Below are 17,035 nucleotides of genomic sequence, written 5' to 3' on the forward strand. Positions count from 1 at the left end.
TTTTTTTTAATTAGCCAGGTGTAGTCCCAGCTACTCAGGAAGCTGAGGCAGGAGGACCACTTGAGCTCAGAAGGTTGAGGCTGCTCTGAGCCGCTATGGCACCATTGCACTCCAGTCTGGGCCCCAGAGTGAGCTATGAGGTCCTGTCTCTCTCTTACTCTTTCTCTCTCTCTCATGCACACACACACACACACGCACACACACACAGAGAAAGAGAGAGAGAGAGAGGGAGAGAGAATCATATATGTTTCATGGCTTCTATGGAGACTGTAACTAGAAATGGAAACTCATTCTGACCCCAAGAGGTGAGCATGCTGGGGTTCAAGAAATTAAATGATCTCTCTTTTCTAGTCAAGCTAGCAAAATTGAGATGGTACTTTTAATCTAGATGACCCAATCTATTATGTTAGGAAAAAGCTTGGCCTCACTCAGAAATAGACTATGAGTGGGTGTCATCTGCCATTAGAGGGTTAGCAAAGCCAGGGTATAAGTGAAGTTACCCAGGGAGAGAGCATAAGGTGAAACAGGAATGAGAACCTGATTTTTGAGCAATACTATTCAGTGTTTACATGGAGACTTCAGCAAGAAGTGTTTCTGTGGAGTGACGGAGATAGAAGCTAGGAGAGGTGAGATATGAAACCAGGGTGAAGAACTAGAAATAGTAAATATGGGCAAGACTTTTTTTTTTAACTTCAATTTCCAGGATACATGTGCAGAACAGGCAGGTTTGTTACATAGCTACATGCGTGCCATGGTGGTTTGCTGCACCTATTGACCCGTCCTCTAAGTTCCCTCTCCTTGTCCCTAAACAGGCCCTGGTATGTGTTGTTCCCCTCTCTGTGTCCATGTATTATCATTGTCAACTCCTGCTCATGAGTGAGAACATGTGGTATTTGGTTTTCTGTTCTTATGTTAGTTTGCTGAGGATGACAGCTTCCAGCTTCATCCATGTCCCTGCAAATGGCATGATCTCATTCCTTTTTATGGCTGCATAGTATTCCATGGGGTACATGTACCACATTTTCTTTATCCAGTATATCATTGATGGGTATTTGGGTTGGTTCCATGACTTTGCAATTATAAATAGTGCTGTGATAAACATATGTGTGCATGTGTCTTTATAGTGCAATGATTTATATTCTTTCAGGTATATACCCAGTAATGGAATTGCTGGGTCAAATGTTATTTCTGGTTCTAGATCCTTGAGGACTCACCATACTGTCTTCCACAATGGTTGAATTAATTTACACTCCCATCAGCAGTGTAAAAGCATTCCTATTTCTCCACAGCCTCACCAGCATTTACTGTTTCTTAATGTTTTAGCAATCACCATTCTGAGTAGCTTGAGATGGTATCTTATTGTGGTTTTGATTTTCATTTCTCTAATGATCAGTGATGTTGAGCTTTTTTTCATATGTTTGTTGGCTATGTAAATGTCTTTGAGAAGCGTCTGTTCATATCCTTTGCCCACTCTTTGATGGGATTTTTTTTCTTATAAATTTGTTTAAGTTTCTTGTAAATTGTGGATATTAGACATTTGTCAGATGGATAAATTCCAAAAAAATTTCTCCCATTCTGTAGGTTGCCTGTTCACTCTGATGATAGTTTATTTTGCTTTGCAGAAGCTCTTTAGTTTAATGAGATTCCATTTGTCAATTTTGGCTTAACTTGTTGCCATTGCTTTTGGTTTTTTCGTCACGAAGTCTTTGCCAATGCCTATGTCCTGAATGGTATTGCCTAGGTTTTCTTCTAGGGAAAATTATGGAACGTGTCACGAATTTGCATGTCATCCTTGCACAGGGGCCATGCTAATCTTCTCTGTATTGTTTTAAATTTAGTATCTATGTTGCCGGAGCAAGCACAGCAAGGCTTTTAAGAGGTATGTCTACAGGCTGGGCATGGCGGTTCATGCCTGTAATCCCAGCAATTTGTGGGGCTGAGGTGAAAGGATTGCTTGAGTTCAGGAGTTCAAGACCAACCTGGGCAACATGGCAAAATCTTACCTCTACAAAAAGTGAAAAAATTAGTCAGGTGTGGTGGCACATGCTTATAGTCCCAGCTACTCAGGAGGCTGAGGTGGGAGGATGGCTTTAACCTGACAGATAGAGGTTGCAGTGGGCCATGATCACATCGCTGCACTCCAGCCTGAGTGACAGAGCCAGTTCCTGTCTCAAAAAAAAAAAAAAAAGGAGTTTGTCTACAAAAGGGAGGAAAGAACAAGAGTGGTAAATGAACAGGACCAGGATCAAGGAAGTTTTCTCTCCCAAGTTTAGAATGATCCCATCATACAAATGGAAAATTCTGTAGATATTCTAAAGAACATCTTCTTTAAATATGTACACTCCCCCACCCTACCCCACTCCCACATATACACATGTGAACCCTGAAAGATCCAATCCTTCAGGATGGATTCTGAGTGGTTAACTACACCTAAATTCAGAATAGAGGAAGATCTATTCTGTACTCTGAATTCCCAGAAAACCCACATTTGTGTAACTTTGGCACTTTTATAGCTGTCTGTTCCTGCTTACACCACCTGAACTAACCAATAGGCTGTAGTTCAGTGACCTGCAACAACCAATCATAACTCAGCATTAACCAGTCAGAACTAAGCAAGTCTATATCCTTCATTTGCGTAAGTAAATCAGAGTGGGAACCAAGCAGAAACTTTCTCTATAAAAGACAATCTCTCCCTTTGTTTTCTGGACTGCACTTTCATTTTTTGCTGAAGGCTGCATCTACCTATTTTGCAAAGTGTTCACTGGAATCTATGAAGCACTTCAGTACTTGGTCTTTCTTGCAGAAAAATTCTCTGGATGAAAAGGTAAAATCCAAAGATAATGCGTTACCATCACCATTTAGGCCAGCTACTGTGGTTGATGGGCCAGTCACACAATGACACTTGAAATGCCTCTCCTGAGAAGGGCCTCCTTCCACAGGGAATGGTGGACCCAACCCCCTGATGCAAGTAGTCCTAGGACTCATATAGCCCTTTTCCCATGATATCTCAGAGGGCTAATTCCATCAGACTCCAAAGCCCTGTGCTTTTCATCTTATATCAAAAGACCCCATAGTACTTCCTGTGTATTTCTAAGCAGTAGTTTGCACCATCTGTTTTTAAGTCGGACGAACAGGTCCAGGGAATTGTAATTTGCCACTAACAATGGCAGAGTTGGACCTGGACCCCACATACCCCAAGGCAGCACCAGGGGTCCTCCTGCAAAATAGATGGGCTGCTTCATTCCCTCTCTTGGTGACAATGGCTTCATTCTTGACTCGAAGCAAACATTAACACAAAAAGCTCTGATAGGTTACTTGTCCATACCACAGCCACATCCATTATATTACAAATGAGGAAAACTGAGGTGCAGAGAGGATCAATGACTTAAGTGCACCAGGCTAGATCTAAAACCAAAACCTCTCACCCTCAGACCAGCGTATTTTTGTCTGCAACAAGCACCAGCATGCATGCATAGCAGACAGGCCTGGTGTATCCCAGTGGCTCAGCAGAAAGGAGTTAAGACCCACTTTTCTTAAAAACCTTACAGCCCTCCAGAGACATGACATTATCCAACGTACTCCCTCTGGAAGAGCCCTGAGTTTCCTGAGCTAGAAATATTGAGTCCTGTGAGGCTTCCTCTCAGAGCTGAAGAGCAGCTAATGAAGTTTCACATCCATGCTGAGTTTGACCTAAAAAAAAAGTTTGAACTTTTAGGCTCATCAAAATGAGAAGCTTTTTCTTGCTTCAATCTTAATGAGCCAACAAGGCCTTTCAAGAAAAAAGTTCCCACAAATGGAGACTGTTGAGGCATCAGTGGTCACTTCTGATCACCACGGAGACCCCCAAACCAGTACATCCCTAGCTTCCACAGGGGCAGGACTGCCTCGCCCTCCTGCTCCATCTTCTCCAAAGATGAGATGCCTCTGAGTCCACCAGCTTTAGTGACCACTCAGCACTCAAAGTCTACTCCCCTCACATTCAACCCAACTTGGTTCCTTCGTGGGCTTTGCTACTGCCAAGACCCAATTTTTGCCAGTCTAGAAGATTTCAGTGGCTTACATTTTTTTCTCTTATCCCAACTTCTCATGGCCTATAGCCCTCTGTTCCCTACCATGATCCCAGGAAGTTCCATCTGAACATCTTGAAACTCCTCCTCAGTTTCTGTAGCAGGTGCTCTGCGGGCTTCTCCCATCACCTCACTCTCCAAGGCCACTTTCATTTCTAAGATGTTTGTTTAAAGCTTTCAGGGAAATTAAAGGGCAAGGTAGTTACACAAAGTAATGTGACTTATGCCCTTTAGGCCCATCGCCTCCCCTTCTTTGCTGCCCATTCTCCCTAAATCTTTGCAACCTGATCAACCTGATTGCCTGTCACCATTACATTAACTGAAACTGTATTCTTTAAGGTTAAATCTCAAGTACTTTGTCTAACCACCCTGTTCTCATTTCTGAACAGCATTTGACACAGTTGACAACTCCCCCACCAACCCTTGCCCTCCCATGCATACACACAGGTGCACACACAGGCGCACATTCTCCCTTAAAATTCTCTACCTGGTTTTGTAGCTTTCTCTGCAAACTTTCTGCCACCTCTCTTGCTCCAGTCTGATGATTTTCAAACCTGTACCCTCAGAGGCTCTCAATCTTAACATATCTAAAACCAAACCCATGGTCTTTTTTTGAAACCTACTTTCCTGTGTCTTGAGTGTCATTACCATCTTCCAGCCTACCAGACTGGATACAAGGAGCCATCTTTGTCTCCTTCCTATTTTCAACCCCCATATTTAATTAGTCCCCGAGTCCTGCCAATTCTTCCTTCAAAATGTACCCTAAACTTAGGCCATCATCTTCATTATTACTCTGTTCTCCCTTTCTAATCCATGTAGCCCATCTCTGATAGATTAACCCCTTTAACATACTCCTCGTGCCTCATCAATGGTGACTCCTATTTCCCACATGAAACTAAAGTTCTTGCTCTAAACTTAAAATGCCCGAACATGCTGGCTTTATTCTGCTCAATCACCCTGATTTCTCATTACTCTAACTCATAAATTCTTTGCTGCAGTCAAACTCTACTTGTTACATTTCTCCCGTCATGCAGATGAACATGATTTGCACTGCCACCACCACCACCTGGTTGGTGGTCCTTTGCTTTGCACGGAAAGCACCCTGCCCCTCTCCATTTTGCCTCATCTTATTCCTGCAGGGCCCTGTTCAAGCCTCACTTCCTCCCTCAGGGCAGTTGGTGACACCTGGACATCCCAATCTTATCTTTAATTCTTCTTGCTCTCTCTGCTGATGCTTCTTATATTAGTACATAGTGCTAGTTGTTTTATGATGGGTGTAAGTATTCAATTCAGCATACATTGAAGATTTATTTTGACCAAGTCACCAAGCTAAGAAATACAAAGGTGGGGAGGGGATACAAAAATTATTTTTAATAGTCTGTACCAGTGACAGGCTTGCAGGTAGGAAGGATTCTGGTTTTGTTATAATCCCTCTCAGCCACCCTCCCATTCTTTAAGATAAATAATTTATGTTTCTTCAATTTTAGGTAAAAGCTATGGAGCCAATACAGGTGCAGCATTCCCTTCCACCCAGTGGCAATTCTGGAACCTCCCTTGTTCTGTTAATAGACCAAAAAGAAAAAGCTGTTATTATGTTGAGTATTTACTGACCACTATGTAATACAGTTAGAAATCCAAAACAAATAGATAACCACAAAAAAATCTGAAAACAGATTTTCAAATAACCCCCAAGCTTGAGAAGAAATACAGGAAAATCACAAACTGTTTACAACTCAAGAACACTATATGACATAACTTACAGGATGCAGCCAAAGTGGTACTTCGAAGCCAATGAATAGCAATAAAGAAGTTTATTAGCATAAAATATTGACGTTAAATGAACTCAACTTTCAAATCAGGAAGTACAAAAATGAGAACGACAACAAAATGATCAAAGGAAAGTAGAAGAAAGGAAGTAAAAACAATTTTAAAAGAAAGTATAAATTAATCAACAAAAACAAAGCTGGTCCTTTGACAAGACCAACCTTTTACAAATTTCACTAAGAAAGAGAGAAAGTGTACAAACACATCAGACCTGAGAAAAGCAAGAAGTTAAATTTCAGCCTGAATTTCCGTTACAAAGCAGGAAACTGTGCAGTCTGAGGCAAGTTTCTTAACTTCTCAACACAGACCCACCATCTGCAAAATGCAGGAAACAAACAAAAAAATCCTATCTCAAAAGTTGTTGTCAGATGAGAAAGCATATGCAAAGGACATAGCACAATGTCTGGCTCACAGAAACAGACAACAAGCAGTGCTATCATAATGGCATTTTTTCTTTCTTTTTTATTATACTTTAAGTTCTGGGGAACATGTACAGAACATGCATGTTTGTTACATAGGTTAACACATGCCAGGGTGGTTTGCTGCATCCATCTCCCCATCATCTACATTATATATTTCTTCTAATGTTATCCCTCCCCAACCCCAATCCCCACCCCCACCCCCTGCTATCTCTCCCCTAGGCCCCCCTCCCCCAACAAGCCCTGGTGTGTGATGTTCCCCTCCCTGTGTCCATGTGTTCTCATTGTTCAGCACCCATAATGTATTTTAGTGTCATAAACCTAAAAGAATAGAGTAGTAGGTCTTAGTCCTGGGTTTGTATCAGGATTACCTATGATGATTTTTTAAATTCATGTTGAATGATTATTTTTATTATTGGGAAAGTCTAATTTTCTCACCACAGGAATCATTTTTTAATTCACCAAACTCTATTGTCAACACAACTATGTTCCATAGATACACCCAAACTTGGAGCTTTCTCATTTGGTAATCTTTTTTCCCAGGTTTTTTTTTTTCTTTCTGATTTTTTCCCATGCAAGCTTCAAGGATGAGAAAGTCTGACACCGAAAAATTTTCCAACTTTTTCTTTTTCATTTCTTATTCCTTATGAACAAGAGTCCATATTCAGTGATTAGATTGGACAACAAAATACGTCACTCAAAAAAGGTGTTTTCGTTTGGGTTTCTTTGGAAGCAATCCCCGAGTCAAGCATTTTTGGACATGTAGTTTATCTGGAATGTGTTCTCAGAAAGCATACTAGGCTACTGGGAAATTGAGCAAAGTAAGCAAAGGAGGCCAACAAAGCTCATGAATGCCCAAGTTGCCACTGTGGAAAATTGAGGCTCAAGGCCTTTGAGGGCCACTTGGACAGTAGGTGGAACATACCTCAGAATTGTCCTACTCAATGAGTGAGAAAGCTTAACTATTAACTTTTATTTGGCCTGGGTTGAAGGGGGCTCTTGAGCAATTGACTCCAGTGGCCGAGAAAGCCCTCAAGCAGTATCATGTTTGCTTGCAGGAGGAAGCCATTGGCATTTAGGAGACCCAAGGGGATTTGCGCATCTGCTACAGAAGCCGACCAGTGTCAGTCCAATGCTCACGCCTGGGGTAGATTGTGCCAACAGTGAGGAGTGAGCAACATGCTCTGGAAATTCTTTCATACTTCCCTTCTACTCCAGATTACCTTTTATTTAACCATCCTAGTGTTTAGGAAGCTCTTCAAAAAAATGAAAAGATTTGTGTTTTTTAATAAAAGGACTTGGAATTTAATATAAGTGATCTACAGGGTGCTTCATGACATACATGCTACTAATTGCTCTCTTACCTTTCGTGTTTCCCTGTTCCAAAATTATTGTTTCCTTAAAAAAAAATCACAGTTATCTGTGTGATTGGATGGAGCATGCGATCAGGATACCATGGAAGGGCATGATATGGGGAGGTTCTAGCACATTTAGCAATTAATACACCATGCTTAGAGGTCTTCAAGAGTATTTGCAATCTTATTAAAATTAATTGTCACACAACTTCTAACAGCAAAAATAACACATATTTTTTGCTTTTAGGGATCTCTCAGAAGTCTCTCATCACTCTTAATTGACTATTTCATACTTTTTCTATAATTTTCATTTCATTTCAGTTTTGAGAGGGAGTCTCACTAAGGTACCCAGGCTGGAGTGCAATGGCAGTCTCAGATTCAAGCGATTCTCCCCTCAGCCTCCCAAGTAGCTGAGATTATAGGTGTGCACCACCACGCACAGCTGATTTTTGTATTTTTAGTAGAGACAGGGTTTCACCATATTGGCCAGGCTGGTCTTGAACTCCTGCCCTCATGTGATTCACCTGCCCCGGCCTCCCAAAGTGCTGGGATTATAGGCATGAGCCACTACGCCTGGCCTTCTGCTGTAATTTAAATGTGTGTCCTCCAAAACTCAGGCATTGCTAATGTGATAGTATTAAGAAGTAGGGCCTATAAAAGATGATTAGGTCATGAGGACACCCTCATGAATGATCTTAAGACCTTTATAAAAGACGTTTCAGTCAGCTTTCAGTTTCTCTTGCCCTCCTGCCGTGTGATGATACAGGAAGAAAGTCCTCACAAGATGCTGGTGGCTTGATCTTGGGCTTCCCAACCTCCAAAACTATAATAAATCAACTTCTGATTTTTATAAACTAGCCAGCCTCAGGAAACCTGTTAGAGCAGCACAAGCAGACTAAGATAGTTTCCTTATAAGACCAAGAATGTAGATGTTTCCATTTTCAGATTGAAACATTGAGGCATAGAGAGGTAAAATCAATTGCAAGAGGAAGCAAAAACTATAATCCTCACTTGATAGGACTGTCGTTTCCTCTGCTGAAGAACTGCTTTGGCTTAATTCTCTCACCAGCTTTTGGCAAGGTCAGATCTGGGCACGATGGTCCATCCTGATAGGAACAAAGCCATAGCTTGTCGTGGGGACACAACAAAGCCATAGCTTGTTGTTTAAAATTCAACAACGTGAATTTTAAATTTTGAGCTTCATCAAAGAGCCATGGGACATGGAATGTGCCTTGGAGTAAACTGGACTCACTTGATAAATAAAGATATAAAAACATCTATTTCTCAGTGTGAGTTTTACTTCACTTCAAGGTCCTAGACAGTCTCAGTTGCTTAAACTACATCCAGAAGGCCCCATGGGAAACGTCTTCACAGTCAGGTTAAAAGCTTTCTGCTAAGCAATGAGATACCATCCAGCAAAGGGAATGAACAAGCTCAACTTTAAGCAATAATATGGAAGAATCTCACCACCGTATTATTGTGTAAAAGAAGCCGGACTCCAAAGCAGATGTGCTGCGTGATTCCATGTGTATACACTCAAAAACAGGAAAAACTAAAAATTCTGTTAAAAATCAGCATAATCTTATAGAGAGTTGTCAGTGACAGAAAGTGGTTATTTGGAGACTTTTAGGGATATGTTGGTATTCTGTTTCTTGATCTGGATGTTGGTTTCGCATACATACAGAAAGTGAACAAATCAAAGTGTTCAATTTGTGAAAATGTATAAATCTGTACACTGATTATTTGTTCACTTTCTGTATGTATGGTATGTACTTTTTAAGTAGACTAAATTTTTTAGAGCAGTTTTAGATCCATATAAAAATTGAGTGGAAAGTACAGACTTCTTACTCTGCCTCCTGCCCCTACACATGCAGGGAGCAGAGTGAGAACTCTGTACACTCAGTACTATACATACAGTACTACACACACAGTACTACACATGCAGTACACAGGCAGAACTCTATTTACATGCCCCTACACATGCAGTACGCTGTGCCCCTACGCACACAGGGGTCAGAGTGAGAATTCTGTACACACAGTACTACACATGCAGTACTACACACGCAGTACTACACACACAGTACTACACAGTGTGTGACCCCACAGTTCTACACAGTTCTACAGAGGCAGAACTCTATTTACATGCCCCTACACATGCAGTACGCTGTGCCCCTATGCACACAGGGGTCAGAGTGAGAATTCTGTACACACAGTACTACACATGCAGTACTACACACGCAGTACTACACACACAATACTACACAGTGTGTGACCCCACAGTTCTACACAGTTCTACAGAGGCAGAACTCTATTTACATGCCCCTACACATGCAGTACGCCGTGCCCCTACGCACACAGGGGTCAGAGTGAGAATTCTGTACACACAGTACTACACATGCAGTACTACACACACAGGCAGTACTCTGTACACATGACCCTACACATGTAGTAGGCCCTGCCCCATTCACACACAGCCTTTCCCAATACCAACATCCCCACCAGAGCGATGAATTTTTTACAATTGATGAACCTGCATTGACACATCATTATCACCCAAAGTCCATGGTTTACATTAGGATTCACACTTGGTGCTCTACATTCTGTGGGTTTTGACAAATGTATGACATCTCTCCTCCATTATAGCATCATACAGACTCATTTCATAGCTCTAAAAATCCTCTGTGCTCCATTGATTCATCCCTTCTTTCCCCCAACCCCCCCAAAATCGTAAGTCTTTTACTATCACCATAGTTCTTCCTCTTTCAAAATGTACTATAGTTGGACTCATACAATAAGTAGCCTTTTCGTATTGGCTTCTTTCACTTAGTCATACGCGTTTACGTTTTCTCTGTCTTTTCATGGCTTGATAGCTCATTTCTTTTTAGTGCTGAATAATAGTCCTTTGTCCATATGAACCATAGTTTAATTATCCATTCCGGACTGTAGGATATCTAGGTTGCTTTTACATTTTGGCAATTATGAATAAAGTTTCTGTAAACATGCACATGAAGGTTTTTGTGTGAATGTAAGTTTTCAACTCATTTGAGTAAGTATTGAGGAATACAATTGCTGCATCGTATAATAAGAGTATGTTTAGTTTTTTTTTAATTGCCAAACTGTCTTTCACAATGGCTGTCTACTTTCCATTTCTATCAGCAATGAATGAGGGCTGTATATTTTAATTAAAAGTTTTTTTAAAAACTAATTGAAAACTACAAACAAAAGCCCATTCCCAAATCCAAATAAATTGATAATATTTAAAATAATGTGCCACATATTCTAAATACAAATAAAAAAAATTTCAAAAATATTTTGATAAAAAGCAATGCCCTTAGAGTATGAATAAGTACATACGGACTCCCTATTTGAGTCTCATTGGGGTGTGGGCTCAACCAGGCTTATCAAAACCACAGTGAGAGTTGGTATACTTTGGGGTCACAACAGAGCAGACCCACCACATCCAAATGAAACATTAATTTCCTGCTAGACCCTTGAGACCTGTGTAGACACAGCCTTTAGCCAAATGGCTTGTCTTCTCAGTCTAAGGCAGGAGAGTACTTGAAGTCCTCTAACTTAGATGTCAAATTATTTTTTCCTATTTGCTATTCAGAAAGTATGTAATGCACCACTCCATCTTTTAAAAAAAGATATTATTTTGTGACAATGAGCTATTCGAAGAGGAAAGAAAGGCAACCAGGCACAAAACTTGCAGGGCATGAGCTTCTATAGAGCATCTGGGGTTGAGAGGTTGTCCTCCTTGGTTACAGATAGAGCAGGGGTCCCCAGCCCCCAAGCCATGGGCTGGTACTAGTCTGTGGCCTGTTAGGAACCAGGCTGCACAGCAGGAGGTGAGTGGTAGGTAAGCAAAGCTTCATCTGTATTTACAGTTGCACCTCATTGCTTGCATTACCTCCTGAGCTCCGCCTCCTGTCAGATCAGCAGCAACATCGGATTCTCATAGGAGCACAAACTCTATTGTGAACTGCATATGTGAGTGTTCTAGATGGCATGCTCCTTATGAGAATGTAATGGCTGATGATCCGAGTTGGAGCTGAGTTAGTGATGTTAGTGCTGGGGAGTGGCTGCAAATACAGATTAACATTAGTAGGGAGGTTTGACTGCACAGACTGTAATAAATCAACTGCTTGCAGATTCATATTAAAACCCTATCAGTGAGTAGCAGCCGACAATTAAGCTGCATCTGGTGGCAGGCTTTATAGTGGCAATGTACTTCAATTGTACAGCTGCATCTGGTGGCCTAAAAAGTGTGTTTGAGACAACTTCAAATCTCTATATGTTCTGGATTAAAGTCAAGGTAGAATATCCTGAGATTGCCACAAAAGCACTGAAAAGCCTGCCCCTATTTCCAACATCTTATCTTTGTGAGGCAGGGTTTTCAGCAGTGGCAGCAACCGAAATGAGATTACAGAGTAGACTGGACATAAGCAACACACTTCGGGTGTCACGGCCTCCCATCAGGCCCAGATTGCACTGCCTGGTTGCAAGAAAACAAGTTCCGGACTCCCACTGACTACATGACGGGGAACTGTATAATTATTTTGCTATATATTACAATGTAATAATAATGCAAATAAAGTGTACCATAAATGTAATGTGCTTGAACATCCCGAAACTCTCTCTCCCACCACCCACCGCCCGGTCTGCGGAAAATTTGTCTTCTACGAAATTAGTCCCTGATGCCAAAAAAGTTGAGGACCACTGAGATGGAAGGCATCTGTTTCTTGAAATATAAGTTAGAATCAAAGGTAACAGTAATTCTGTGGTTTGCAGTATCCCTTTAACTTTGCAAAGGGTTGGCATATCCACTTATGTACTCATTCAATGCGCCTTTACTATACAGTCATATTTTCTGAGGAGCGATAGGTTCTGAAGAAGTGCATAAGGTAAACATTGCCCTTAGACATTCCTTCAGTAATTGTGCAGCATACACAGTCTGTGCATTTACGGGGTTGGCTCGTGTTTAGACACCATGCTGTACAAACATGTGGCTTTAAACACTGGGCTGACGATCACAACGAGTAGCACGAGATGCTCACTCTAGGCAGGGAAGGGGACGGAGACAGACAAGAGAAAACCATGAGCTGAGTCTCCTGTCTCACCCTCTCTCACTAGAGTAGGGGTCGGCACGCTTTTTCTGAAGAGAACCAGAGGGCAAATATTTTAGGCTTTGCGGTCTCTGTCACAAGTCCTCAGGTCTGCCACTGCAGCACAAAAGCAGCCAGGGGCAATAAGTAAATGAATGGGCATGGCTGTGTTCCAATAAAACTTTATTTCCAAAAGCAGGCTGTTCTTCTTGACATAAACCCGTTGCCTGAGATTGCAGCAGAGTCGCAGGCACTATTTAGATTGTTTTCTTTCTCTATTTATCTATGCAGCTAAACTTACAGAAAAGAAATACACAGATGATGCAAGTCTATTATACTGAACATGTGTGTCAGGAGCCATGTGGGGTGCTGAGACATAGGGAGAACTTTGTCTTGCCCTCACAGGGATCTTAGATGACTGTGAGCTGAGTCAGTCAGAGATTCATAGTTCTTCTCCCTTTGTCCTATAGAGTTGTCTCTGGGATGCAGCTGCTTGTGGCTTCCTTTGCATCTAGGCGGAACTGCGTGACTGTCCTCACCAGTGAAATGTGAGCAGAAATAATATGAGCCACTCATAGCCAAGATGGTTAATAAGGAGCTGTGCTCCTCCACACATTCATCCCATTTTCTGGCTAGATTTATACAAGAGTCTAAGGAATGACAGAGCCACAAAATAGAAGGAGCTTGGGTCTCTGGATTCCTAAATGGAGGTCCCCATCAATCAAGTGATTCATAAATGTACTTCTATTGTAAAACTATAAAACTTGGGGGTTTTAATTGTCATGGCCACTAGCAGTACCTTAACTAGAGCAATAGTCCAGCAGAGAGCACAAACCATGAAACTGTTATCACTTGGGGTAGTGAGAGCCATATAAACAATGTGCTGGGAGGGTACTGAGGAAGAATGATAAGAGAGCAACTTCCACCTGAGAATTCATGCAAGATATATCAAGAGTCAGTGGGTCTGGAAGGATCAGCTAATCCATCTTCACAAATGACCCTGTCATTGCCTTTTGACGTAATAGGACTCTGAGTTTTGGAGAGGTTAAATGACTTGGGCAAAGTCACCGACCAGACATTGGCAGAGTCAGAACCCCTGATGCAACTCCAGTTCTCTTTTCCCTGCATGACACTGTCTCAAACTCATAATCTGGAAGACGGATGGGATGGGCCAGGGAAGAGTTTAACCAGAAGCTGCATCTTCTTTTCCTCTCCACCAGACAGCTAGTGCCCTGCTTCCAGAGGCAATCCTACTCAGGGATTCATGAATAAAGTAGCTCCTTTCCTTCCTCAGGGCCAAGCAAATCAGGACACATGAACTTAGGCTGTAGAAAGGGTCTAGTCCACGGGTCTAGTCCACAGGGAGGAGGTGCTCCCTGCAGCGAGGCATCCATGCTCACCATCCGCCAGAAGACAGGCAGTGTGGGAGTCAGAAGGTAGACCAGAAATTGAAGCATGGTGGGGGCTGGGGGTGGGGGAGAGATTAATGGTTTCTATTTTTTTTTGCCGTGAAAAAAGATTTTTGACATATTAAGTAGAAGAATTTTAATACATCTGCACACACCAAAAAGCCAGTTTCCCTGATGTGGCTCTTCCTGGCTCCAACATTCTTCCTGATGAGATCAACGGCCTACACTTCACCTTGCTTATTCTTTCCCTTGAGCATCTCAAAAGCAGATTTCTTCTTTTCTCCTATTGAAACAACCAGGCCTTGCTTCAAAGTGCTACAAACCACAGGATGAATAAGCATACATACACACACACACACACACACACACACCACTGCACACCACAAACACGCAGCTATCCAGGACATGCTGTTTTTGGCCAATTTAATTATGCTGAAAACAAATTCATCTCCTTTACACTCAGGCAAGTGTACAACATAAGATGTTTTGCAACCTCATATCAGATAAAAACTGGATCTAAACCCACTGGCCTGTTTTAAAGAACAGCAAAATTTCAACCAGAGCAGATTGAATTAAGGCAAACAGCTTTAAAAATATATTAACTATTTTAATTCTTTCTCCCCATCCCACCTCTTGTCTATTTGTATCCACATACACAAACCAGTCTGACTGAATACACTTCAAACCAACTGAAATACTGATGGGTAAATTGATGTGACCTTTCTGGCCGTAGGTATCACACAACTTTAAAATGGACATTTCCTTCAACCCAGTAATTCTACTTCTATGAATTTATCCCAAGAGAATAATCACACAAGCATGCAGAATTTTTTCTTTCCCGAAACAAGGTTTCACTCTGTCTCCCAGACCAGAGTGCAGTGGGGTGATCTCATGAACATTCATATAATGTTCATTCATATAATGTTCATTTTTCTTTTCCATGTTCTCGAATTGTTTTTCATCTAACAAAAATTACTTTTATACTACAAGAAGTCATAAAGTAACTAAAATAAATGAATAAAATGGAGCATAATGACTAGAAGATTTTTGATGACCAAGACGCCAGCTACTTGGTATGCCTGAATTTTTCACTAACCTGTCAGCTGCTGCAGCATTTGGAGCAGAGTAGCCTAAATGGAAATGGTCAGTTCAAAGTACGCTGCTAAGCAACATTTAAGACGCCTAGTCCTGGGCTTGGGCTCCCAGGGCCCCTTGTCATGAGGCTTCTATGAGGCTTTATAACATAAATATGTATTTTTAAAGACAATTATAGTAATTGGAAGATGTTTCTATGCCACTCTTCCCTAGATAGGCAGAGGGGAATAGGAGCCCTAGAGAGAGGTGCTTGCCTGGGTTTTGTTGTTGTTTTTAAACAGGAGGAGCAGAGAGAACAAAGAATAACCTGCAGTCAGCAGGTCATCTGATGGATGCCCTGGCCATCAGAGAGTGGCCCGGAGCGCCTTGGAACCTGGGAAGCCATCCAGGAACTGGCCAGCAAGGAGGCCTCCCAAGTCTGAGTCTCCAGGCTGAGAAGCAAAGGCTGCCTTGGTGGCATTAAAGAAAGGTTGCAAGATTCATCTATTTAATCAGCAAGCTCTTAGATGAAGCTTGGAGTTTCATATGGATCATTCCAGCCTCTCAGATCGATCAACAAGTATTGATTGAGTGCCTACTGTTTGCTGGTCTTGACGCTAGGCATTTTGGGAGATGCAGAATGAGTATAGAACGAGGTCTCTGTCCTCTCCAATTAGCACCACAAGCCCGTGTGTAGCAAAGTGGGAACTGCCTGAGTGTGAAGATGTGAGTGATAGAAATGTGGGCGACAGGGCACACTGAGATCAGTGAGGCCAGGGGGACTTCAGACAAAACAGATCAGACTTGGAGCTGGATTTAGGAGTAAGGAATATGACTGGCAGAGGAAATATGAATATGTATTAGAAAAATGCTGGATACATTAACAAACACTCTGAAATATCAGTGCCTTGACACAATAGAAGGTTATTTCTAGCTCACAAAAAGACCATGTGGCAGTGGGGCTAAAGGGCAGGACTCTTCTCCATGTAGTCAGTCAGGGTCCCAGGCTGCCAGGAATTCCACTATCCTTAGTGCATGCCTATTAAGGCCAGCCGGGGCCTCAACATCCAGCTAGCAAATGGGGGAAAAGTGGGCAAGAATCTCACGAGAGGTTTATGTAGTCCAGGCCTGCAAATGGTTTACATCACTTCTCCCACATCGCATTGGCCTAAAGTCAGTTTATTGTCTCACGTAGGTGAAAACAGGATGAAAGCAGGGTACAAACCTTTGGTGGAAGGCTAGCCACAGTAGACAAAAGCCAGAGGTGGGACCCTGTATGGCCAGGTGTGAACCTGCAGGCAGACGCCATGTTGGAGAGATCAAAGTGGACATGGACAAGGAGACTGAGGTCGGGAGGAAAGAAAGAGACTCTAGCAGCAATTCTAAGAGCAAGACCCTACCCAGGCTTACGATCCCAGACAAACCATAAGCCTAGAAAACTTAATCCAGGCAGAGGCCTGCTTTGATGACCAGCATGGTTGGGTTTGGAGACTTGAATGACTTCGGGGAGGGCCTGTGCTAATACCTAACACCTCATAAGGACCACTTTCAGTGTCTCCAACGGGGCCCAGTACCTCTCCGTGCCACAGGGTCGGCCAGGATTGCCAAGGAGTTTGCAACCTCTTCCTTCAATGTCACTTGGGTGTTAGAGAATGTTCACGATCCTGATGCCAATCAAAGAGACACCATGAAGAGCCTCACTGGAACAGAGGGTCTTGGGGGTGGGGTCCTTAGTTACCCTATGACAACCTGGTGAGTGGGTTTTCAAGAAGACTTAAAGCA

At 42.2% G+C, this 17,035-nt stretch overlaps 1 long non-coding RNA gene and 1 other non-coding gene across 2 annotated transcripts in view; both read right to left on the reverse strand.

Annotated features, from left to right (window-relative positions):
* LOC144579071 (uncharacterized) overlaps window positions 1-17,035 on the reverse strand; it is a 120,396-nt gene that overhangs the window by 25,362 nt on the left and 77,999 nt on the right. The gene's annotated exons all lie outside the window — the stretch shown is intronic.
* On the reverse strand, window positions 1,756-1,862 carry LOC118147001 (U6 spliceosomal RNA). The gene has a single exon (XR_004733184.3). It is a non-coding gene; the product is annotated as a U6 spliceosomal RNA (small nuclear RNA).

This window comes from Callithrix jacchus, chromosome 13 (genome assembly GCF_049354715.1).
Source record: "Callithrix jacchus isolate 240 chromosome 13, calJac240_pri, whole genome shotgun sequence".
In the NCBI taxonomy this organism is placed as follows: Eukaryota; Metazoa; Chordata; class Mammalia; order Primates; family Cebidae; genus Callithrix; species Callithrix jacchus.